The following is a 25,918-nucleotide window of genomic DNA, read 5'->3' on the forward strand; positions in this document are numbered from 1 at the left end:
TTCTACTCTTGCAGGTTTTTATTGTTGAATTCATGCTGTTAGCTCAGTGTCTTTTTCTGTCTCTCTCTTGTCTCCTGCAGGGTTTAAGACTGTTCCATCTCGTCCCGTCTGGCTGCCCCTGGCCCTCCTTGTGGGGTCTAAAACCCTCTCCCACACACACACACACACACCCCGAAGTAATCCTGTCTGTGTGCTGTCCAGCCCGGCCCAGCGTAGCACAACAAGAGCACACCCAGGAGTTAATCTGGATCATGACGGTAATTACTACCCGGGTGTCCAGCCTGTAGGAGGGTGCAGGAACAGGGGAAAGCACTTGTCCACTAAAGGGAGGAGTCAAATAGGCAGTTCTACCCACTGACCTTGGAGAAAACCACGAGGGAGGGAGGGAGGAGAGAAACAGAGAGGGAGGCAGAGCAGATCCAAGCATTAACATACTGACAGAGTTCCAGCACTGCAGATCTCTCTCTGTCTTCAGCCACTCTTGCTTTTTTAGTCAGCTGGTGAAAGACAGGAAGAGAGCAAGCGAGGAGTGAGACAAGTCCTTTGACTGATGAGAAAAGAGGATATTTGCCTTTCAAGTGATCCCAGCACAGATTCAGAAGCATGTGTGAGTATCAGCTTGACATCCACTGTGTGTGTGTGTGTGTGTGTGTGTGTGTGTGTGTGTGTGTGTGTGTGTGTGTGTGTGCGTGCGTGTGCGTGTGCGTGTGCGTGTGCGTGTGCGTGTGTGCACGCGCGCGTGCGCGTGTTTGTAGCTGCATGTGTCACATCTCAGGAATTCATGGATGCAATAGGAAGAGTTTCTCAATCCCAGCAGGCAGGATGTCTTTCTACTCTGTTTGTTATTGCAACCAAGGTGTGTGTGGTGACTGAACTTAATGCAGTCTAGTTGCAGACATTTGTGAACTGCTTGTACAGTATCTGTGTGTGTGTGTACACTTGACCAGTGGAGCACATGTTTCTCACAGCCGCCTGTCAGAGGACATTCCTGTGGTTCGATGGTGATGTATGAGCAAGAATTTTAGTGACATGCTGTGACGACGTCCATTGCAGCTGTAAAACCTTGTTGCAGTAGGAGGATGTGGTCCTCGCCCTTCTTGTTTACCAGCATGGCTTTTTTATTATGCAACGCTCTGCATGCTGTGTCTTTGAACAGCATCACAGTTGCTGCTTATGAATCAACCGCAGCAAGACACTGCAGCAGCCAGGCATCTTCTGCAGCATCCTGCTATCTGCCAACTGGCACTGCTGTCACCGAGGGATGTCACTGTTCTCACTTCTAGAGTCTCACTGGTGTGTTTGGATTGTAACAGGGGGATGGAGCAGTTGCAGCTAACTGAAACAAACAATTCTTGCCCATTTTCCTCTTTTCTGTCATCTTTTTATTCTTTTTTATGGCCACAAGTCCAGCGCTGATGATGTCACTGCAGCTCTTTTTACAGTCTAAACCTTGATAACCTCCTCCCTCTCCAGTCTCCCATCATCATCTTATCTGCTCCCTCTCCACCAGCCCTCCCAGTGCAGGTTATCTTTGCACTGTAATTGGGTCATTTTCTCATTTCTCTGTCTGACGTTGGTGTCCGGAGACACAGCAAGAAAGGGAGGCTGGGTTCTAAGAGCTCGCTTTCCAACCTGCAGGTGCAGAAACAAAAGGTTGTGAGGTTAAGGTTACATTTTGCATGCATCACATGTGTATGCCATGAGCAAAACACATCTGACGTAACCGAGAGGAGGAGTGCACCCCCGGCATCGTCTGTTTTCATAACAGATGAGCAAGCAGCTGTGGGAGACGGGAGTGAAGGTTAAAGAAGGGTAAAGAAAGAACATTATGCCAGTGGCTGGTGCTGCCCTACTTGCTGCAGCATGACACAGAGCATTTTCTCTGAAGTTAGAAGCAAGAGTAGCTGCACCCTCACACTGTGGATTGTCAGGTCAGGTAACTCAACTCTTTGGCCTCCTGTCGCCAGTGGACGTTCCCTGTCCTCAAGGTCACAGTGCAGGTTATCTCTGTCTCCCTCCCCCTCCACACCAGGCTCTACTGTATCAGAAGACACAGTGTGATATTGTGTTGCGCTGTGCTGAGTAGGAGTCAGCGCTCATGTGATGTTCAAGGGGGGAGGTGAATAGCTGTCATTCATAAGAGGGAGCCCGTTTGCACGGCAGCTGACTTCAGACACCGATCCTGCGAGTCAGCTGCTGCCAGCCTTCTTCCACAGCCAAACTGTTGTCCCTTCGACCGCAGGGTTTGACACATCAAACATGGTTATTGTGCTCTGATAAGAGGTGTGGTGGAGTGACAATTGGAATTAGATCCATTTAATGAAGAAAGAATATGTTCTTATATTGTTTTAATTCAAAATATCTAAGTAGAATGTCAATTTGTGGATGATTACTGAGCTTTTTTGTGTTTTTCATGCATGATTTCTGCAGCCAACATTTAGAAAAGTTTTTAGTATCTGAAAAGGATGTGTCATCTGTGAAAGTAGAGATATATAGGTAAAGCTGTTACACTAGTATACTCCGGATACCTGCAAATGTCATTGAAATTCAGCTCAATCAATAGAATATTTCTACATTTTTAATGTATTGGAATGTTCTACTAAAACTGAACATATGGTAATAAGGTGTACAATATGTACACTTGTATGCAAAAGTAGCGCACTCTATGTAGTTTAGTGGCAGAGGTATTTCGTTTAACTTTATAAAGCTGCCTGGTATGCCACAGTTGATCATCTGACAGCTCTAATCCCTGCTGGCAGACACTGGATCTCTCTGCACTGCTGTCCTGCAGGCCGCAGCCTCTGGATGTTTTCAGAGCAGTCAGCAGCAGCAGAATGCAGCTCTGGCAGGACCAGCCTGGTATCTGCTAGTGCAATTGTGTGTGCAGGAGAGGAAACTTCTGCATGATGTTAACCATTTCACATAGTGCATTTTCACCCGTTTCCTGCACCAGAACTGTACATGTACCTAATTAAAGTGAAAGTGTGCTTGTCAAAATGTTAAGATGAAATGAATAAGAAAATGCCTCACATTTGTACATTGTTTTTCTATGCATGTACAGGTGCAGTCCTCATATCTATTGTACATTTCAGAGCTTCAGTGCTGTTGTTTTTTTCTTTCTTTTTTTCTCTTTTTTTTTTGGTGAATTGTCCGCATGGTAATCAGGAGATAATCCTGTTAAGCTATTATTTCTCTAATAGCTTTGTTTTGGTCAGCAGATGGACACTGCAGGGGTGTATTTTATCTGGTCGGACTATTCTATTGTAGATTAGTGTTAAACGCAGAACTAAGCTGCGCGGCTTTGTTTATTGCATGTAAAGCGACACTTTACATGTGATAAACAATACCGTGCAGGTTGGTTCAGCTAACACTTAGTCCGTTTTCTGAAAAATGTAGCTTTTGTTTAGGTAGTTCTTTGATTTGAGTACTTATGAAAGTTGAGTGACAGGATTTTTTTTTTCTGTTGGAGCACAAAGTTTCATTACTGTGATGCCTGTAGAGTAAATGTGGACAGGCTGTGACTAAACATTGCTCTATAAATAATCTCAGATCTTGAGTCTGTATCTGATGACATTAAACCACAGGATCCAAAACCTTTTGAACACCACTGAGAGTCCACTTTGAAACATAGTCAGAAACATTCTCGGCATCTCCCTCCATCTTTTTTTCATTTCATCACACAACTCGTTACTCATAATAAACAATCTTACTAGCCTCAGCTGGAATATAAAATTCAGTGTTTCATTCTCATCTGAAGCAGCTGATAGAGGATCTGTACTTGGCTTCTGAAAACTCAGTCCAGTTTAACAGCTTGTTACTGGCCTTCATGTTTCTCCTGAGCTGGGAGTTTAGTTTACCTCATCAGCAGACATCAGCGAATTGCAGTGCATTGAGGTCAGCATACAGTGAAGGACCACTGGCTGGAATAGAAAGGAAATCTGAAAGGGTTGAAGTCTTTGGACTGAGCTGTGTTTTCGGGGCCTGCAGCCCAGATTCAACGCTTCTTTGGCTCATTTAATTTCGTTTCTTTGATGCTGAATTTGTCTGTTTGATTTTCTTTTATTTTTCTGTGTGAAAATATCACTGTGTGGGTTTGATTTTGTATATGAGGCCTTATATAAATATAGAAATATATATATATATATATATAAAGTTGGAAACAGGTCTTTTGGGTTACTTTCCAGTATTTGGCAGTCAAAACAGTCCCTGAGCTGTCAGCAGTCAAAATTGTGGTCAAGATGACCTCAGTCAAGTTAAAGATCCAGTGTGTGGGATTGAGGGGGGATCTACTGGCAGAAAGGGGATATAATATAACTGTGCTGTCATTCAAGTGTGATTACCTGAAATTAAGGATCATTGTGTCCTCATTATCTTAGAAAAGGCTGTATATATCTACATATGGAGTGGGTCCTCTTCCATGAGGTCTGCCATGTTGTTTCAGTAGCACAGTAGTAAAGGTTAGACAACAATGTTGCCTCATACTGCAATTGTACCTTTTACACGGAATGACGAGGCAGCATAACAACGTAATATTCCTGACTTGACTCTCAATACACCGATTTAATTTGATATATTTGCTCATTGTTTTTATTTTCAGTGTAAACAGATGTACAAGTTTCTTCATTGTAAGAGCTGAAATGTCCATGAGCTCATCACTATAGGGACAGTCAGTCATTGTTGTTTTCGTACCCTCCCCCACAAACTCAGTCATGACTCTTAAGATGTGTATTTGACTCTGCAGGATTTGAGTAAGATGCTTTCATCACTAAGCATGGATGAATGTTGTTAGTCTTTTGGGAATTGACACTTTGTTAAGGACATGTTGATAGAGGACAAGACCTCTAAACTACACAACTGAGTAACATAGTCTAATGAAGAGCAAATTAGAAGAACCATAACTGCTGGAGACTATATGAAAATGAAAGCTTTTTTTTTAATGAAATTGCCATTTTCTCAGTGTCACATATAACAGCTTGGTATTAAAATAAAATAGTGGCCTGATGTTTAATTATGAGTTGTAAACTCGTTGGACTGAACAGGAAACATATGGGCACCATATGCGAGTCCGTTGCTGACTTCTGTATCAGATTTCTGTTTAAAGACACATGCAACATGCAATGATATGACAAACTTTTTTTATTTAAAACAATGACGCACACGAGCAAAAACTATTAGCCATGACTGCGACTATACAGTGCCTCATGTGAGAACGATTGTGCATGTCAGTAAACAAAGACTACATACTAAGCCGGTTAGAGCTTTTCTGTCAGAGGCTGTGGTGTTTCAAATAGACAAAGACACATCTGTTGTAGTTTAGATGGCAGTCTGTTGGAGAGATGCAGTTCCAATCGATCTCCTACTTGTCAGATGTGTTGTCTGCTACCCGCATGTCCTTTGTTTACACATGATCACACTAACCTGTTTCAGATGTGGATGACTTATGGTGTGAAACAGGTCACAGGGCAGTATGGCTTAAAGAGCGTGACATGTTTGGGCTCATTTTTCTGCATATTTATTAAGTAATGAAACCACTGACTCAGTCATAGATCATTTTATCTGAGCTCCACGCTAACTCTATAACATAAACTATGTTACACAGTGTGATTAGAACAAGCAGCTCTCAGTAAGTCCTTACATAGTTTTCCCAAATCTGAAAGGTATCCAAAACTACTTGGCTCAACAGCTGCCGAAATCTTCCACACTTTGGCAAGACTCTCCATAAACAGTGAGCCAAGAACCACCTGTAGTCCAGAGCTGACCCAAGTGCTGTTTCTATAACTGGGGTTGATGTTCTACCAAAATGAGCCACACTCCAAAATCTGACAGCTATGGTAGCAGAGAAAGTATTGTTTCAAAGACTCTATCACCATTTGAATTTTTTCCCCCTTAATGATGTTGGAACATAGCCCCAACCCCAATCAGTTCTCTTTTGCGATACTTACCCTCGACCTAACCTTACTTTAACCCCAATCAATAGTGGCTGTGACCTTTAACCACAACCTAACCCCACCACAAGGGAAACACATGTAGAGTGTATTAAGACTGCAACTCAAAAACAGCTCACATTCACTTTTGGTGCTAAAACAGCCAGATACACCAATATTCAGCTGCAATTGGTCCAGATCAGCTGATTTGATAACATTTATTTAGTATTTAAATAAAGTTCTGAGTTAAACAGCTTTTCTTGTTGATTGAGGAAGAACATTTAGTTGGCAATGATGAGACTGTGCAGATTCAAATCAGTGTGAGGTGACAATGTGGTTACTCAGCAACCATAGCCAAATTAACCGGACTACAATGAATTATGGATATAATACATTTCAATGTACTCATTAGTACTTCACTAACCAATATATTTATATTAACAATGGATTATGACAATGTATATGATTTGGTCAGAAACCAACAGTGAATAATACCTAACTCAGCGGTTTTTCTCAACTCTATGAAGCACTGTAATGTCATTCGGCTTATTGTTTTTGGTATTAGAGTTGCTAACTTCATTGTTTTGCATTAAGTCCTAAAAGTCCCAAAGTTACTATTTTGTGTTTTAATAATTTAATTATTTTGTGTGCACAAGTAAATTATTTTTTGGGAATGAGTAATTATCTTATGCTATAGTTAGACTATTATCTTGTGCCCATAAGATAAAACATTTTTTAGCACAAAATAGTAAGCTAATTTGAGCGCACAAGATAATAAACTTGTGCAAATAAGTTAGCCATACCAACTTTACAAGAAGATAATATGTCAGTGTTGTTTACAGCTTGCTCCGCTGCCCCCAAGTGGCCAAAAAAAACCCCACAAAAAATCAATCAAATAATGAACGCAACTTTAATTACTTTAAGCTATTTGTTTCCAAAACATTAGTGGTCCTACTTTCTGATGTAGCCTGCCGTAAAAAGTATGCTCATGAATTAGAATGAAGCACCATGTAGCCTATGTCTGCATTTATATCGCATTTGTGTCACATCATTATGAACTCGTACTTAATATTGAGTACAAGTGAGTATACATGAGTGCATGAATGTGTTTGTGTCTGAGGGAGGTCAGCAGGGAGTAAAGATCAGAGGCTTACAGGGCAGAAAGGCAGAAAACAAGATATGGCAACACTGAACTTTGAGAAGAGCTAGAAGGAGCAAGTTACACGCCTCGACACATACATAGGCCAAGGAGTGTTGGCATGAGGTCAGACACGAGGTCAGAAGTTCATAAATAGATGCGACATACATTTGGACATATGATTTACGTCCACACAACAGAGAGGGCAGAGTCCCAACTGGACTTAAGTCTTCACTGCAGCTGTCTCCCTGGTTCTTCTTCCCAATCCCACCGGGATCAGCTTTCGGACAGGCGGTGTGTCAGTCACACAACAACCATGAAACAAACTTGGGAGAGCTCAAAGAGCCAATGAGCAATAATAACAGTGGTTTTTACACAATAATAGTATGTATTGATACATTCACACTTGATGATTAGTGAATGTCAGAGATGAAGGTCACTAAGGCGGCCTTCAGATGTAGCTTATGAGGTCCAGTTTTTGACATGAGAATTTTCTGTACACATTGTATACAGGACAGGGTTAGTGAATTTGTTGTCTTTTTAAAAATAATGAATAATTACATAGTTTTGTTGTTGGTGGTTATTTGTTTGTTTTATTTTTTTAAAATAATTTTAGGAATGACAATTAAGTACACACACACACACACACACACACACACACACACAAAGATCATCGGCGTATGTCGCAACTTGCATTCTTTGGATTAAGATAAACATGACCGTACTTAAATGCACCATCACATAGTCAGTGAGGTAAACTGGCATGAGTCATCACATTACTGTAAAATACACAAAGGTGGGACCAAGATATTGTTTTGCAAGTTACAAGTAAGTGTCAAGTCCTTGTACCCACAAGTCCCAAGTCAAGATGGACAACTCCCAAATCAAGTCCCACATCCTAAACTTTCAAGTCCCAAAGTCATGATGCACTATTTACCTACTTTAATGCAATTTTAACAACAGAGTAATTATATTTGTAAGTTGCAAAAATCTTGAAAGCTTTTTAAAATTTGTGTTTTTTATTAGAACAAGTTTAAAAAGTAGTGCTGACATTGCACATTTTAGTAGCATACAGCATTATTAACCAACACCACAACATAATGAGTTTTGTATGTTTCTGTCCTGTCTTGTTGTAATTCATGTCATGTTGGGAAAATGTAACTTTTTTCACCCCAAATTGATTTGGTGGAGGGTATCAAGTTTTTTCAATATAAAAGGCTCAAGTGCAGTCATGAGCCATTGGTGTCCAAGTCGAGTTGCAAATCTTTTCTGATTTTGTCAAATCTAAAGTCATAAGATTTGTTGCTTGAGTCTGACTTAAGTCCAAGTCACGTGGCTTGAGTCCGCACCTCTGAAAAGTTAAATTGCAGGATTTCAGTAAGTGCTCCTATCAATGAATCAGAACCAAATACCTTGATTTCATACAGAAAGCAACTGGAAGAGATTCGATTTTTATCAAATATATATAGGTCAACACTCCTTTCAAATGTTTGCTAAGTGACCTCTGAAAGCCAACTAAAGAATGTCAGAAATGAATCTATTTCTATCTTTTACTTTATTCAAATATGTAATTCTATAGTGACTTTTTATCCAAATAAATCACTTCACATTTCCACTATCAGCCGACTTTTGTGCCCTTCTCTAGCTGAGAGGCTCACTTCAAAACAATACTAAACAAATACTCATGTAACCTAGTAACCATCCAAAATGACACAACTGAGTGGGGTCAGAGTGGTTGTGAAAATGTAGACTGTAGTGATGAAGAGTCCCAACTGAATACTGGATTAAAGAAAGCCTGTCTGACAGGGAGGGGATTCCAGCTGGGCACTCATGCAGGTTCAACACCCGAGGGACAGGCACAGAGCTGAGCGTGAGCCGCCCTCAGCGGCAGAGCAGCAGGGATTGTGCAGAGAATAACGTTCATGCCATTTTCATAATCCACGTATCTGTACTCTTCTGAACCGGTTGAGCTCCAGCCAAGCTGCCACATGGATTGTGGGAATCTTCTTCTCCCCAGATGTATTCTGTGTAAAGTCCTATTGAGTGTGGTTGAGCACTCAGGGTGTGGTTGGGCTCTGTTTTATTCTTGGCTTCAGTGGATTTTTCCTCAGCGAGGGGACAATGGGTTCATTTAGGGCTACAGCACTCGGCTGTCTGCACCACCACAACCTTATCTGTTTCTGCTTTTCCCATACTGGCCTCTAAAGGTCCAGTTTGTAGGATTTAGAGACATATTTTGGCAGAAATTGAATATAAAGTAAAAGGTATATTGTCTAAAGTGTAAAATCACCTGAAAATCAGAAGCATTGTGTTTTCATGACCTTAGAATCAGACATTTATATCTACAGAAACAGCAGGTCCTTTTACATGGAGCCCGCCACATTGCACCATTATGTTTCTACAGAAGCCTAGAATGGACAAACCAAACACTGGCTCTAGATAGGGACATTTGTATTTTCACATAGGCCACCATTGTTAGCAGCCCCTCTGCGATAAGCCAAATGGCGTTGGAAAAATATTTGTTTAACATCAAAACAGCTTTATTCAGCATTTTTCAAATCACCAGGTCCATTTGTTTTAGAGAGAAGGAGACCTCTGAGGATATGACTACTAGTAAAACCCTCCTTAACCTCTGGAGAAGGGCGAGCACACATTAGTAGGTGCTGGGCCAGTAGCCTGTCTGCATCAAACCAAACACAACAGAGAAGCACTGAATTGGAACTAAACTTCTTTGTTTAGTGTTTTTAGCAATTTTAATCACCACATCCATTTGTTCTGGAGAGAAAGAGACCTCTGTGGATAATTTGGCTCCTGTTAATAACCTCCTAAAACATGAAGAAATCCTGACCAGGAGCTCAGGCTTTGCACACGGGACACGTTTCAATTGTTGCAGCCTGCTATCTTTGCCATTAGATGACACTATATTCAAAACACTGCCTCTTTAAGTTATAACAGGGTTTCACACTGCCTCACTGAAATCTGCTCTTTTTCTATTACCAAAGGTTAAAGAAGAAGAGCAGACATGGTATCACACATTATAGTGAGACCCACGCACAGCCACACAGATGAGCTGCTGACAGGTCCACTGTCCGAGAGTGCTAGGTTACCACGGTTACCCATTAAATCAAACCACAGTAAGGCTGACTAGAGACTTTGGAGTTACCCAACTTGCTGCTCCACACCCTCACTGGATGACAAAATTATGGGATGTCTGCTCTGACTGAGAAGAGTGTTGTTCTTTTGGGTGACATCCAGCTTGTATACAGGAGAGTTGCACTGTAATAATGTTCCAACATTAAAACTAGCTGCATAGTCTCTGTTTGATAGCAGAAGCATAATAACTGCAACTATACTGTGCCTGTTATGTTCCTTTGGTTTCTTCACAGACTGACACGCACAGTTAATGTTGGAATGACTCACTTTTCTAACTAAGGTGTAATTTTTTCAAGAACTGATAATAGCAACCTTTCCTTTCCTTTCTTAATTATAAGCTCTGTAGTTCACTGGGGTGAAGGGGCGAGGGAGAGGAGAGAAAACAAGACATGAGGTCACAGATCAGAGCTGATGTCAGGACAAGAGCTGCAAACCAAATGTGATTCACATACCTATACACACACACACACACACACACACACACACACACACACACACACATATCTGCAGGGGCTTACAAAAGCTTAGCCCTTATTAAAGAGAAATTCACAGCTCAGGGAGCTGGCAAGGCTTATTTTAATATATCATCCACCTACAAAAAACATGTGCTAAAATAATCTTTGGCAAATTCATGAGACAAAGAGATGACCGACCATTTTGTTAATTAATTTAGTTAGTTAATTTTTGCTGCACGATTTTCACTCAAAATTAGCACACTGCCCTATGAAGCTGTAGCAATAACTATTCTTTTGCTTTTGAAAATCATTATGCCTTGAAAGGTATAATTTTCATAAAAACATCTGCAATCTTCTCTCAAAGCCACCATCACAATTAACTGCACTCAGTCAGTCTAAAGCAAGAGAAAGCTAGCTAATAAAGTAGTCACAGCGAGCCTTGTTGAAAGCTTGAATGATTTTTTTTTTCCTTGCTAAGAAAAAAGTAACAGCTAAACTCTTGCTAAAGCTCAAGTATCAGCTCAGGAGAAAAGTGCTTTTGATGCATCAAAATTGTTTTACTTGTAAATTCAGTTAGAGAGAGAATAGGAGAGCAGGTAAGTATGTTCAGTGGCAATAGAGTGCTGCAGGAATGGGTCGGGAAATTGTGAATAGCGTTCTTGGCTCACTCATCCCAAAGTCAGTGGGATTTTTGGTTAGTTACCTGAAATAAGGTCGGTTACTCGCTTTAGAGACTTTCACATTTTGTTCTATGACATAAAAAATCCCACTGGCTTTTTGTCGAGGGAACCAGGGTGATGCTTACTGCTGTGTTGGCCCACAAATAAATGTCATCCCCGCACCACTATATGATTTATTTTGGTGAAATAATCTAAGAAAAGCATAAAATTAAGTAATTAGTACGTTTCTATCTGCTGACCCACTTGAAAACTTTTTCTCACCTTCACTGCCTTTGTACTTACGCTCTCTGCTTGTGTTGAACAATAAAGGCCCACTGTACTCTGGAACTATCACCAAAACTTTATCAGTCCTCCAAAAGATTGCCTCCAAAGACCATATTTCAAGATGACTCATAGTTATGTCTCCTCTTTGCTTTATGTTCATGCCAGCACATATTGCAGAAGAGAAGGCATCAGATATTTCCAGCTAAATCTGTCTCAATTCAGAGTAGTTAATTTTGGGATGAAACTACTCTTGTGTTATGTGTCCTCCATCTGAAAAGTATGCTTTCAAACACACAATTACAAAATGTAGTTTGACAGGAGGATGTATCACTATATGACCAGAAGATTACTGAAAGTTGATCGCAACATAGAATATTTCTGTGATTCATCTTCAAATTATCCTCTTTGATGTGGAGATGATGAATATGATCTCATGTTGTTTGAGTAAAAAGACAAAAAAGAAACCTTAAATGTTATCTAACATTTTATCTGTATGTAGATTTCTCACTAGAAACATGCTTGTTTTATATTCTCAGTGAGCCATTTTAAGTGTTAATGTATCCAGGCACACTGCAGCATCTCTGCCAGAGGCCCCTATGATCAAAGTATTATTTCATACCTTCGTGCCTCATGAGGAGCCAAGTCTGTAGTGCTTCATCAAGCCAAGAAGAAAAACGGACATGACATACACCATACAAGGCCTCTTCAGTGAGGTCATGGCTCAACTGTGGGATTATCAGAATAGCTGGACTCTGACGTGATTCTCTCTTGCTGTAATTAAAAAACTGCATTCTCTGGCGTTCTGTTTTTGATTTTCACGGACAGATACATTTGGCTCCGAGCATGCTCGCATCATGTTCACATAACACTTAGGCTGTTTGATTGTTTCAAGTTTATAGGATCTCATAACTCCAGACAAAGCTATTCATGTTGTATCACATTTATTTTTATTGAAGTATTTAATAAGCTTCCTTTTCCATAATGCTAATTATGTTGTGATCCTGGCACAAGGGTAGCATTTAAATAGCATTTATCTTGACTTAGAACATGTTTTACTTTTTCCGCTTTTATAAAGGAGAATCAAATGCCAACATTTAGGCCTTTTAAAGGCCTCAAGCTCTCAGTAGAAATTTCACACATATTGTTCTCCATGACCTCATTTTAAATTTAGAGCATTCCACTTTGTGGACTGAGTGAACTTGTGTAAAGCAGGAAGTGGTTTATCCCTCAAGGTTTTCAGATGTCAGACTCTTACTTATTCTATTAAACTGTTATGTTAAGTGTCACCATGAGGTTGACATGTGTGGTTTGTGATTGAATTGTCTCAACTCCTCTAAATTTCATATATGTTTGCCTGTGCACTGTACTCTCCCGCTGACAAGGTCCAATAGCACCTCCGCATCCTAACAGTGTAATGCAGTGTCGTGTAATGATGGCGACAGTTTCACACTTTAAACTTATCAGAGTTCAGGAGCTGAATTGCCCTACAGTCATTAAAGTTAAATCTCTTGGTTGGTAATCAACATAAGGTTACCACTAACTTGAGATCAGTGGGAAACCTCGGACACGCTGCGTCACTGACGTCACTCACGTGCGACCACGCCGTTAACAGCTAACATTTACTGCTTACTGCTGTCAAAACTAGCTAGCAGAATTTAAGTTAGGAAATTGAAATGACGAAATGGACCATTTCAGAAAATGTGCCAGGCATGTTTTTTCATCCACACCTGAGGAGGAACAGGACAGTGAGGAGCCCGCTTCCCCCACCTGCCAGAGGGAGTGAGTTTTAAAAAATTCTTTATAAATCTCTCTCTCACAAAAAATATGTCTGCCATGGCCACTGCCCATTGGATAGATTGGCAGGAAATTTTGGTACAGACACTTTCCCCTCAGGATGAATTACTAACCCTGATGATCCTTTAGCTTTCTGTATAGAGCCATCCAGTCAAACTTTTTTAAAAGAGCATCTGTACCACTTATGACACTCCAACATGACCTCATCCCAAGTTGTCACATATTGCCGCTTTGCTGCGAACTTCCACGTCTACATATTACAATCTAGATATCCCTCAGAATCTGCTATTGATATTCCAGGATGCCACTACTATGATGTCAATACAAGCACATGGCAAGTGGTTATGTTTACACAACACAAGCACATGGCAACCAACAAACATTAACAAACACATGCTGGCACAGATGATCAGGATTCCAAGAAGGAGGCACCCACCCTATAGGCACAATTGTATTACACCGATACCAGAAACGTTTCGATCTGACGCTGTCCTAATGTGTATCGTGCGGTTATGGCAAGTGGTGACCGTCCGTCCAGCTGCATATCATGCATACGCAATAGGTAGCTTTTTGTGTCCAGAGCTTGTTGAAAGTCGGGGTATTTTACGACGTCGCAACGAGAACGAGCTGGACCCTCCATTCAGTCTGACAGGTAGGCTACTATGTTTAGTGCTAATTTGCAAATGCTAGAATGTTAACACACTAAACTGAGGTGTAGGTATCCATGGTAAATACCATAGGGTACCTGCAAATCTGCATGTGTTTGCATTGTAATTTCGAGCATGTTAACGTGCTGATGTTAACATTTAGCTTAAAGCTAAAGGGGGTCTAGGGTCTAAAAAGCCTAAGCAGAGGTCACCACTGCTGTTACCTTATATATGGGTCTTATTTTACTCTATTCAACTCTGAAAAACCCGAATTACCGATCATGTGAACCACCCAGTCTTGCTGTCTGTGGTTAGTCGAATGTTTCTATCAATTAGCCCCAGATAATCCCTTAAGATCTCAGTAGTAGGCTAGTACCAGTTGTAGGTGTTGAGATGATGGACTTATAGTCAATTTTTTTTTTTTAAGTGCAAGAATTGCTTAAAGGCCAAGGCTTTGTTCGTTTGATCCCCATCTTTGGTTGTGATTGAAGCTACAAAGCGTCCAAAACACAAGTGTTGGCAGTGAGATGTACGAATGGCTCTGAACGCCTTGTCAAGGAGTGACAAAGCAGGGCAAACAGCAGAACAAAAGCAGCCCTGTTCTTTCAAAAGATAAGAAATTCAATTACTCTGTCTTCCTTTGATAAGATTTCTGTTTAAAAACCACCACTCAATGTCATGTTTATTCAACACATGGTTTATGTAGATAATGCTTCTCCTCACATTTCCTGACTGCTGTGTTTGCTTTACATGATTGTGGGCGGTAAAGCGGCGACAGTAGCAGACGCTGACTGCATGTGGAGTTTCTGCATGTGTGGCTGTTTCTCAGACACAGGAGTGATGCATGAAGTGCAGCAGAATGCACAACAAATATAATACTGTGTGTTTGTGTGTATAGATTTTAGTCAAGAGGTGGAGACAGGCCGCTGGAGATGAGCTCCCTGTTCTCCCAGTTCTTTGTGTCCCAGTCGTTCATTAAAAGCGCTCTTTGTGCCAGCCCAGAGATCACATGTCACAATATTTGAACAGCTGCAGACGATAGTTGTGTGTTTGCTCTTTTCTGTTGACACAGAGGGCAGAGATCTGGTTTGATAAGATGGAGTGTGAGAATTTGGAGAGCTGAGCAGTGAGGAAAAGAGAACAAGATTAAATGGTTTGGGACCATCTTGTTTTACTGAAAAGTTATTGTAATATAAGCATAACCCATAGTTTACAACACAGCACAAACTGCATTATAAACCATACATAGTAGGCTAACAATCAAACACAACATTAATGTGGTCACAATTATAAACCATCAATAAGAGTGAACTCTGGGGCATTAGACACTAATCGAATGAGAGCAATTCAGTGCTGTAAGGCATCAGTAATGGATTGTGTCAGAAGTCCTGTTAGGAGAGTCAATGACGGCTCCATTTATGTTGTCTCTTCTCACTTGCTCCATTAACATACACCTGTCAATATTAGAGCTGGGAACATGACATCAGCACCTCAACTGCATGTACTTACTCTGTTGGGTATATGTTGTATAATTAAAACTTTAATCTTTTTATTTTATATTATTGGCCTTTAGTAAAAACAGGATGGACATGTCAAGTAATTTCCATATTTTAGTACTTGCAAAAAAAAAGAAAAAGAATCAATAGGAACTGGCCAGCAACAAAAAACAAGTGCAATTTGAAATTCAATTATTAAACAGCTAGGCGTCAAATAGCCTAATAAACCTTTAATTCAAAGTCGACATACAAAAATTCAGCAAACTTTCTGTTGCTGCTGTTTCATAGGTTTAACACAGTGCTGAAGAACTGCCTCCAAGCCTGTCTCTCTTGGTTAGCACAAGATAACACAGCGGAGGCTAACATTCGTTGAGTGGTCAGAAAACTAGGAGATACTACATAAGTCCATCCATCAATCGATTTACCATATTCTCTCTGTGTCTCATGATAAACAGAGAGAGAGCGACAGCGAGGCAGGAAGGTACTGAGTGAAGCAATATGCAGCACCACAACGAAATGAGATTTTACCCATTTTAAATAGTAAAGATGAATGAAGAGGATTTTGTTCATATGTAGGTGTTTGGTAAACAAATAGTACACTCATGCCCATCTCTAATAAAAAGTGTGAGAAAATGTAATATATCAGCATCAATATCATCAGTTTGGTGGGAGTCACAGGATTTTCAGTTTACAATCTATCCAAGGCAGAAAGAAGTCACCAGTTTTGTCTCCACGTGTACTTGAACTTTTAAATAACTCGAAATCTGCAGCCACCTCCATTTCGCAGACGTGTCCTGTTGTGTTATTAACTCCCGGAACGTGACTCAGAGCCTGAGGACTGACAGCAGGAGGCGGCTGTGTAGAGTTGCAGCACAGAGGGATCTGAGAGAGAAAATCATTATCACGGAAACTACTGGCACAATCCCAGTCTTGTTTAAGCATTTGAGCATTGTGCAACTGATAGACTTGTCTTTAATGTAGGTATAACAATGTGTCCGTCTCCTGAAAGCTACAAACAAGAGCTGGTATTGTTATGATAGTCGGTCTCCTATGAGAACAGTGATCATTGATAAAAGTGGACACAAAGTTTTGGAATGAGGTACTGGTTGTGCATAATATGTGTCTGTGTGTATATCCTTGGGTGTGTGTCTATGGCCTCCATGTAAAGACAGATTTGGTTTCTCTCCTTGGGCTGTGTTTGCATTCAGACTCATTGTGAAAGCTGCAGAACGTGACCAATCATGGCCACTTTGTATCAGGTTCAAGCCTTGACTGAATCCATGGCCTCAGCCTGTTGTGGAATTACTGAATCAACACCTGCCTATACGAGTCGCAATTAAAATGCAAAGTGAGAGCCGAAAAGCTAAAAACACAATGCTAGATAAACAATGCGCCCTGGCTCTGTTTTCACATTATGAGTCAAGGTCATGTTGTGAGGTCAAGCACAATTCAGCTTTGATGCAGGATGAGAAAACAACACTTCAGTTCAGTTTATGTTGTCTTATGTGATAAACTCAAGTTTTTGATTACAGATGGACACAATCCTCCTGCAGGTCTCTCAGTGTGGATGCCTGTGCTGTATATATGTAGAGATTTGCACTGAGCTTTGAGGTCACTGTGTAAACTGCAGCTGAGCTCTGCATTGTCTGCAGCTGCGATGAGAAAGCTTTGCTCAGGACTGTGTTTACTGACTACTGATTACAGTTAGCAGTCTGCTAAGGCTAATACAGCAGCTTCATAGTCACTGTGGGAAAAGAGAGAAGGGATGGAGTGCTTGGAAAAGGGAGCAAAAGAGAGAGACAGAGACAGAGAGGACACCTTGGCAGTGCAGAGCAGAGTGCAATTAAAATTCTGGTCTGGTCACAAGCACACTCTGTTTGGAGTCAGTATTTGTTATGATAAGGGACTGCTTAACTGCATCTGCTGCAATGCTTGACAGGTAACACTGATGAAACTTAAGTTTGTGATGTACAAAGATACTGTATTTATATCAGTGGTACTTAGATTTTATTGCAAAATCTGATATATGACACTATATTAAAAAAAATAATAACAAGCATGCAGAAATTAAACACGGTTTGACTTCAGGGTCCAGTGTGTGGGATTTAGGGGGATCTATTAGCAGAAAGAGAATATAATCATATCTACGTGTGTGTGTGTGTGTGTGTGTGTGTGTGTGTGTGTGTGTGTGTGTGCGTGTTATGTTTTGTCCTGAGAATCAGCCATTTATGGAACAGCTCCTCTTCCACAGAGTTTGCTATCTTCGCCACACCATAGTTCTCCTACATGCTTAGCACATGGTAGAAGTTTCAGTTGGTTGCAATCTGCAACCTCACCACTAGATGCCACCAAATCCTACACACTAGACCTTTGAAGAAGCTTTGTATGACATTCAGAGCATTACAGTGCACAGTTATTTTATGTGTATGAGATATATTGGAGTTCTAGTGTCCTAGCCAGAGAATAAAGTAATACTCCCTCTGTGTGGACTGTAATCCGATCTTCACTGTTTTATTGTTGTAGTAGTCTGGTTGCGCTTGCATGATAGTGATTTGTATCCATTATGCTGATATCATGATGGAGTTGTCTCAAATGCAAAGGACCCACCTTTATATTCTATATATTCTAAAAAATATAAGATTTTAAGCTGGGATGACCTAATAAAATATGCAAATATGTGCTTGGTTTACAAAGTCACCCATGATTTGACTCTACCAACAATTGAAGGCTACATCAGCAGAGGAACTAAACGTATTACTCGTGAGTCCACAAGAGGAGACTGTATTATCCCATTGCGGAAAAGTGCTTTTAGCCAGTTAGCCTGGTCTGTCAGAGGCTCTAGAGAAAGAGAGAACTAAACACTTACAGATCTTTCAGTAACCAGTTAAAAGATGGATGATTGACACTTGTCAGCACTAAACTCTTTTTGATGCTGTTTGCTATATGCCGTGCTTGCTTTGCAGTGTCATTCTATATGTGTCAATGTATATAATAATATATAATATATTCTTTTCCAGTTTTTAAATTTTTTTTTCTCTTTGGTTTTTTTCTTTTCTATTTGTTTTCTTTATTTTATTTATTTTTTTCTCTTCTCTTGCTGTTCTGCTTAAAGAAGTCGTTTAAACTCTATGCCCTTTTTTCTTTGTTCTTTTGCTTTGTTGCTTTTTGGAAGCTTTGTGTAACACCTCGGCCAAGGGACTTCGGATGAAAAATGGCCTCCTGGCTAATTCTGGCATTTTTACACTTTATGTATTTATCAATTTATCAATTAGCAATTTTTTCAAAAATTAAATTATCAATTATCAGTTTGCACTGTCCTATAAACCTAAACCTAAACCTCCCAGTTCCCTGTTAACACCATTAGCCCTGGCAGGACTTTTGCTGTTGTGGAACTGCTTGTGCTCTTAGCAGAGCTGTTAGACTCTGGCTCAGCCACCTCTGTGCTGCTCGTGTGCAGACAAATTGAATCAGACTTGGAATCATAGATATGCTGTGAATGTTTTATACAGCTCCTTTCGTGATAAGAAAATGATCAGACGAGTAAAAAACAGAGCTGAAAATTGACAGTGACAGACAATATAGCACAGACATGTAGCTCTCATGATGACAATAATATCTTGAATGGCAATGCAGCATATACATACAGCATGTATTTACATATTATATGCACATATGTAAGAATTTAAACATATACCAGTTATTTAGAAAAAAAAGTGTGATGAAAAGGTGTTTTTTCTCTGGGCTGGTGACCTTTTACGAAGTAGTCAAGAAATATGTTTATATTTTGGGAAGTGGAGTTTCATATAGTATGGCAGTCAGACGAATGTGCAGTAATAAAATGCAGAAAATATCTAACTCATGAATACAATATAATACACATTTCCCTCAGGGAAAGCATGTGAGCTTGACTTTGATTAGCTGAGTGTATTACATAACTGCACTGTGACGTGTCTAAAGCATGTCCTTTATCATAACCTATGAGTTTCTGTAATGAGTTAACCTGCAGCATAAGCCCCATGTGGACCGGTTCTCTGTCACACAGCATTCTGATTTACTCCCAGCCATCATGAGACTTTTTTGTGCTGTAGATAAAGGAAATTAACTGAACCATCAAGTAAACATTCATGCCTGGGTAGAGTATAACCTTGTGGTACAATATAATTAAACTTATTAAACCATCTTAGTCTTTGGATTTAGGTGCAATTACTCATTTCCATGCTCTGTTGTGTCAGGCATTACTCTGCCAGTGTATTAACTTCAGTAGAGCAGGCTTGACGGTTGATCTTATTAAATTAAGATTAAGTTATACTTAAGATTACGGTGCATAGGAGAAGAAAACAGTAACAAAATAAAAATAGGAATCTGGCATACTTTTCTAGCCATTAGAGTCAATGGCACAGTGAGTGTTTAATTTTTAATAAGGGCTGAGCTAACACCTTCATTAACTGCTTTTTCCTGTGCATGTGTGAGAAGACATTATGGGCTGTTGGGTGTAGGGTTATAGGCCCCTTAGAACCAGAACATTTGTTTATGGCTTTTATTTGTTTGCATAAACACAGAACTGAATTGAAAGTGGTCTCTAAACAGACAGTGGAAGCCCAAACCTTTTGGTGTTTTTGCCTACAAAGCTGTGTTGTTCTTCCACCTAAACAAGTGACATTCTCAGAAATATCTTTGCTATCAGGGCTCTGGATTTTTATATTGGCCAGGACTGGAAGATAATCTGGTTGCCATGGTAACTGATCACGTTTAAAGCTGTATTTGTGCCAGCCCAAGGGGAAGTGCAGTGATCTGACGCAGGCTGTCAGGGATTGGTAAGTTAAGTTGAGTCCTTGAGAACACTGTAGTGATGAAGACTGGCTTAAATTTTCATAAAAGATGAAGCCTCAGACACAAACTAAACTCGTTGCACAACTGCTGACAGGCTTGCATTGATTTATTAATTAGAAAATTGAGTAAATATTTATTATGTAACACGCTGAGTGGTATTAAAGATCTGTGTAGCATTCTTGTGCTTTGTAGGGGAACGGAGAGAGCGCATCAGATATCCTGCAAAGGCTCACTCAAGGCTACCTTTTACCCACTGTGTTCACTGTGAGAAAGAGTTTTGCTAAGTGAATTGGTGTCTACATCTTGTTTGTCTTCATGCTGAACTATGGAAAAACCCATTCTCCTGATGAGTACACTGTAGTGAATGTGACAGCTAAAATATGTCTGTGCTCTCTGGGTGCAGAACTAGAGCTTTTAGGAAAGTCCTTTTGCAATAGTGACTCTCAAATAGCACAAATAATCAGGTCAGTTAAAAAAACAGCTAAAAACAACAACAAACCCACATAATTTAATTTACCCCTAAAACGATGTCTTGCTATGCAGATATATTGGTTTTGAGTCTCAGCTTTTCTGCCACCAAAGGATGCAATTAGAATTTCATTAGTGGCACAGCTAAATAAGAAATCAGTCAAGATGTAAACAGTCAGGTCTGGATTAAATATCTGCGTGGTGGATGAAATACCTGAGAGACATACATAATTAAAAGCATGGATATCTCACCAGAAATGACTTCGATAGACATTATAGTCACCTAATAGAGTAAAAAAAGTCTTAAAGTATCTAATATTTACTGTACATTAGTATTACAAATATTTTTATGTTTAAAATATACTTCGGTGTTAAACGTAAAACTACAAGTATGCTATTAAGAGAAAAGATTTTTTTCACAACCTAAAGGATTTAGAGAAAAAAAATTCTAGCCCTCCCATTCGTCCATCCATCCCCTTCTCTCCCCTTACTTTTTCTTTTCCTTCCATATTTTGTATTAAGTAACTAAGATGCATAGGGAAAATGTAGTGGAGTAAAGTCTACATTTTATTTAGGATATGCAGTTGAGTAAAAACTGTAGGGTTGGCCTATTGATCTATTGTTATACTGTAGTTGTAGTTGTTTTTTAGAGCCCAGCTTGTGATGAGATCAATCCAGCCTTGATTCAGTGATCCGCAACTTAACCTACATAACTATGTACCAAGTGAGATTTGTTTTGTAATTTGGGTGAACTGACCCTTTAACATATTCTTTTTTTTTTTTTTGTTCTGTTGTTTTTAGGAATCAGTAGGCGTCTGATTATAAGAAATGGTGTACTGTGGAAAGGGGAGGAAAAGGAATATTTTATTTGGACACCTTTACTGATCATCATGGGAACCACTCAGAGTCAGTCCAATTCAGACATAGTTTACCTTTAACCCTTAAAAGCCCAGAGTCATTACTGTCACAGCCATACTTAGGCCAGTAGCTTCTGTGTTACCGGGATCATGAAAAGGTCAGGGACAAAGGGTCACTGCCTTGACTTCTGACCCTTTTAACTTCTAGGGAAGGTTGAATTTATAGCCTAACGTGCTGTTCACAGACACAGTAAACGGGTAGCAGTCTGAGAAAATGGGTCCAGTGTGTGGCCGCACCCTGACCGCTGCTTCTGTTTCAGTCCTCACACAGTCCTGGTTTGAGGTCTCCTAAACACATACAGTTAAATATAGACTGGCTCAGACTGACCACAGACACAGCCAGACCTCCTGAAATCTGACCTCACTGTCTGCCCTTTCTCTCCTCCGCTTTGTGTTTTTACTCTGAAGGTTTTATTCCCCCGCTTGGATTCCTCTGCCGGACCCCCCTACTGCCACACACACATAACACCTCTCTTTTTTCCCATTCCTCCCTCTACCCATCATGCTCAGGGGCAGCCGACTGGAGCTGATTTACGTGGTGTTTGCACAGGGTTAGAGCTCATCACTTGGGAGGAAATGAAATGTTCAAGTTGCAGCACTGGCTGGATTCATGTTACCTAAAATACTGATGTGATTCTGGGAAGATCTTTTCAAATATCACTTGTTTGGACTGAGGGAGTTCATACTGTGTTCGTCTGCAGGTTTAATTGCATTTTATATAAAAGCTGCACACATTTTCCCTGCCTCAGTGGTCTGTCTCTGCTCTGTGCTTACTGGAAATTCAGATCTTATATTTATTCATCTGTGAGCAACTAGTTTCCTCAGCTAGAGCTATTTTTGTATTTGTTTGCCAGTATACATGCGTTACAGTTTGAGAGGGTTGCCTTGCATCATCCACTAATCCTGTTTCTTATGACTAAACAGCAACAAAACAACTTTGACTGATATGTCTTAGCAACTATTGGGTGGGTTGCGATGAAATTTTGCAGATATTTCTCATCCCCAGAGACTTAATAATAATGACTTTGGTGACCCCCGACTTTATTCCTGTTACCTCCAGCAGTTCAAAAATTTCCCCTATCATCCTCAGCTGCACTTTTCATGAATCAGCAAATGTTAGCATGCTAACATGCTATAAGATGGTAGAGATGAAAATTATGTGTCTGTTAGACATCAGCACGTTTTTATTTAGAGCATGTTTCCGAAGTTAACATTTAGTGACTAATTACAGCGGATGTTGTCTTCATGCTCTCCTTATAAATTTGCAAAATTACACTTCATGATAATGATGATTGCCCTTATTTAGGCTAGCTTTTGTCCTTTTCTTAGATTTTTACTGCAACCAATAGACCTAAATTATTTTTTCACACCTGTTTTGCATAGTTCAGCCCTACTGATTGGTTAGTGCTTACCCTAACATCTTTGCCCTAACTGCATCTTAGCATAGCATCACAGTATATCCATTCACAGTGTAGTAGGGCTAAAACAGTTGTGGTACAAAGTGTCAAAGTGTCACATATATATATCTAAAAGAAACCACTGTGATATGTGTTAATTTACCATACATTTCCTGTAGACCAAAATATTGTAAATAATTATTGCAGCAGTAAGCAAGACAGTTGTTTACATTGCTATGGCAGTGAAACCAAATTTCCTCATTGTCTAATCATTATTTTTCTCAGATTCTGCACATTATATTAAACACATAAAAACGAAACAGTATGTCTGTGCTGATACGTGCCATCTACCCTGAGTAAGTTAGTCAATTGGAGGGAAACATAGAAAGTTGTTTTACTTACACTGTGTTTCTGCAAAGTACCAAGGTGTCTTTTAAAATGTGCTGATATCTGACATAAGGCTGATTTTTGCTGATCCATAAAAAAATGTATTCAAGTATTATCTCACTGTCAGATTTACGTTTTTATGTGCTGGAGAAAAAAATAACACTCAACACCTGCTGAGCCAGTTTTTTAAGGAGGGATTACATGGAAAGTGTCAGATGCTCTGCAGCACCCCTGCTCTGTCTTTCTCCTCCTCCTCCTCCTCCTCCTCCTCCTCCTCCTCCTCTGCAGCCCAGTGCTCACTGGCCCATAACAGGTTCCTGATGGCAGGCCATGAACATTATGAGACCATCTATTAGTATCACTACCGTCATCATCCCCTTCGCCTATTCATGCTCACAAGAGCAGTGAGAGGGCAGAGATATTTTACTTAAAAGATTAATTGATAGGAGGAATGAAAAATCAGTGGCAACGTCAATATGGGAATTTCTCAAACTCAATATTCTTTATATCTGGGATATATGAACTGCAGCCTATGAACTGTGTTAGTCCTGTCAGAGAGTCTCCTGAGCCAACAGGCTGTAATAACTCACCGGCATGCACAGATGCAGGCACAAACATGTAGACACTGTTCTCTTCCACCAAGATGTACTGTAGTATTTAGTGCATAGAAAACGCATGTATAAAACTGTACAAGATCATATTTGTTTTTTAGTTTCCCTGACAGATTCATTTGGCTGACTTTATCAACTCAGCATGGTTTTAAAGTGCTTTACTGGCTCTGGTGGAAATCTGTAATTTTACATAATTGTTTTATGTGTACATACTGATCTCTGTCTCTCTCATCAAAATGAGCAATAAAGCAGGAAACAAAGCTGCTATAACGTGACCTACAATTTACACAGGGAGGATGAAAGCATGGGAAAAGCAACTTGTGACCTCAGAAAGTCTAGCATTATTAAATTCTATTAAATATATATTTTTTAATTAGAGTGTATAACGGTTTTATGTGTGTGGTGGCTGCTGGGTGTGGAGAAACAGATGGCTTTGGAGACAGCGGCGCATGTTTTATTAATGACGCTCACTGTCCAGTTATAGCATTAGATGAAAAATGGCTGCATAATGCATAGCTCTGGTCTCCTTTGTAGCGTGATGTTTGAGCTACACTTCTGATTGATGCAGACAGCCTCCCTACTACTGTAGGAGGGGGTATGATAAAAATTGAGAGCAAATGGAATTCTGGATATTAAAGACAGAAAAACTGTTGCTTATTTTATATCCACAGTGAAAATATGCATTAGACCCCCTTTTTATGTTTAAAAAAGGTTTTATTTTAATCTCACATAATATTTTGTTATTATTTTATTTTAAAAAATGTGAAACAATACTGGGGATTTTTGGAAACACAGACCAGAGGAGGGTGTGTATAGAGTGCAAAGGCACGCCCAAAGCTGGCAGGTGTCTGGATTTTTGTCCATGTCCAACAGAGCAAAGTGTCTAAAGGTCAGAATCTATATTTGAAACTGAGGGTTTTACATGAAAAAAATGCCTCTCTACATTTACACTGTAAAAATAAAATGGATAAAAATAAAGAAAACAAATAAAGAAAACAACCAAGATGGCTATACATGCTGGCTTTGAGAAGTGTATCTTCTCAGTATAAGTAAGACATATTTTAAGTTGCTCAATATCTCGCAAAGGCAACACATGACATCATCTCAGAAAAACCAACATGGTTTCTCCCAGGACAAGCTAATTTCTCATCTCTGGCAGAACTGGACCGATCCCAGACTGTTACACAACAGTCTGGACAACAAGCCTGGACCATGATTACTCATGTCATCACTGGGAATGAGCGTGAAATTGATAGAGACCTACTTTCCCTCAAATGGGATGTAAAACACCCCAGCTCTCTTTCTGAAATCTTTTATTGCCTCGATGAACATGGAAAGCTTTTTTTCTCCTTTCACTCAACAGCTAAATGCTGCTTTCATTGCAGCAGTTCTTGTGCCAAGTTTTTCCTTAGCTTTCAAGTGTGTATAACACTTGTAAAAACATATGACAACAGGGTGTGTATCATTATGTAATTATGGCGCATAGGCAGTTTTTGCATTTTTTTTATCACATTTGAAGCTACATATAACGCTAAGTGTGAAGTATTTATGTAATCTCAGTAAATACATATGGACATTTTCCTTGTTATTAGCAGGAACAGAAACATCAGTCTTCCTCTGGGTTGAGGGTCTCGGTGACCAACATGGATAGATTACTGAACAGACCTGCTGGGCCAAAGTGTCAGGGGGCCTCCCTGGCCTTCACCTGCAAAACGTCACTTAAAGTGGCATGTACCAACCAGGAAAAGACTCAAACT

The 25,918-nt window shown here is 39.9% G+C and overlaps 1 protein-coding gene across 22 annotated transcripts in view; it reads left to right on the forward strand.

Moving 5' to 3' along the window:
* Positions 1 to 383: 383 nt before the first annotated feature.
* Positions 384 to 25,918, forward strand: part of mical3a (microtubule associated monooxygenase, calponin and LIM domain containing 3a) — a 107,076-nt gene continuing 81,541 nt past the window's right edge. For 8 of the 22 annotated variants that reach the window (XM_088080059.1, XM_088080064.1, XM_088080065.1 and 5 more), the window contains exon 1: positions 391 to 607. The gene's annotated coding sequence lies outside the window, so the exon portion shown is untranslated. Of the gene's footprint in view, positions 608 to 25,918 lie in introns of all 22 variants that reach the window. The other 14 variants (XM_088080066.1, XM_088080067.1, XM_088080070.1 and 11 more) reach the window with 8 other exon arrangements.

This window comes from Plectropomus leopardus, chromosome 7 (genome assembly GCF_026936395.1).
Source record: "Plectropomus leopardus strain MGB_pleo_1.0 chromosome 7, ASM2693639v1, whole genome shotgun sequence".
Taxonomy (NCBI): domain Eukaryota; kingdom Metazoa; phylum Chordata; class Actinopteri; order Perciformes; family Serranidae; genus Plectropomus; species Plectropomus leopardus.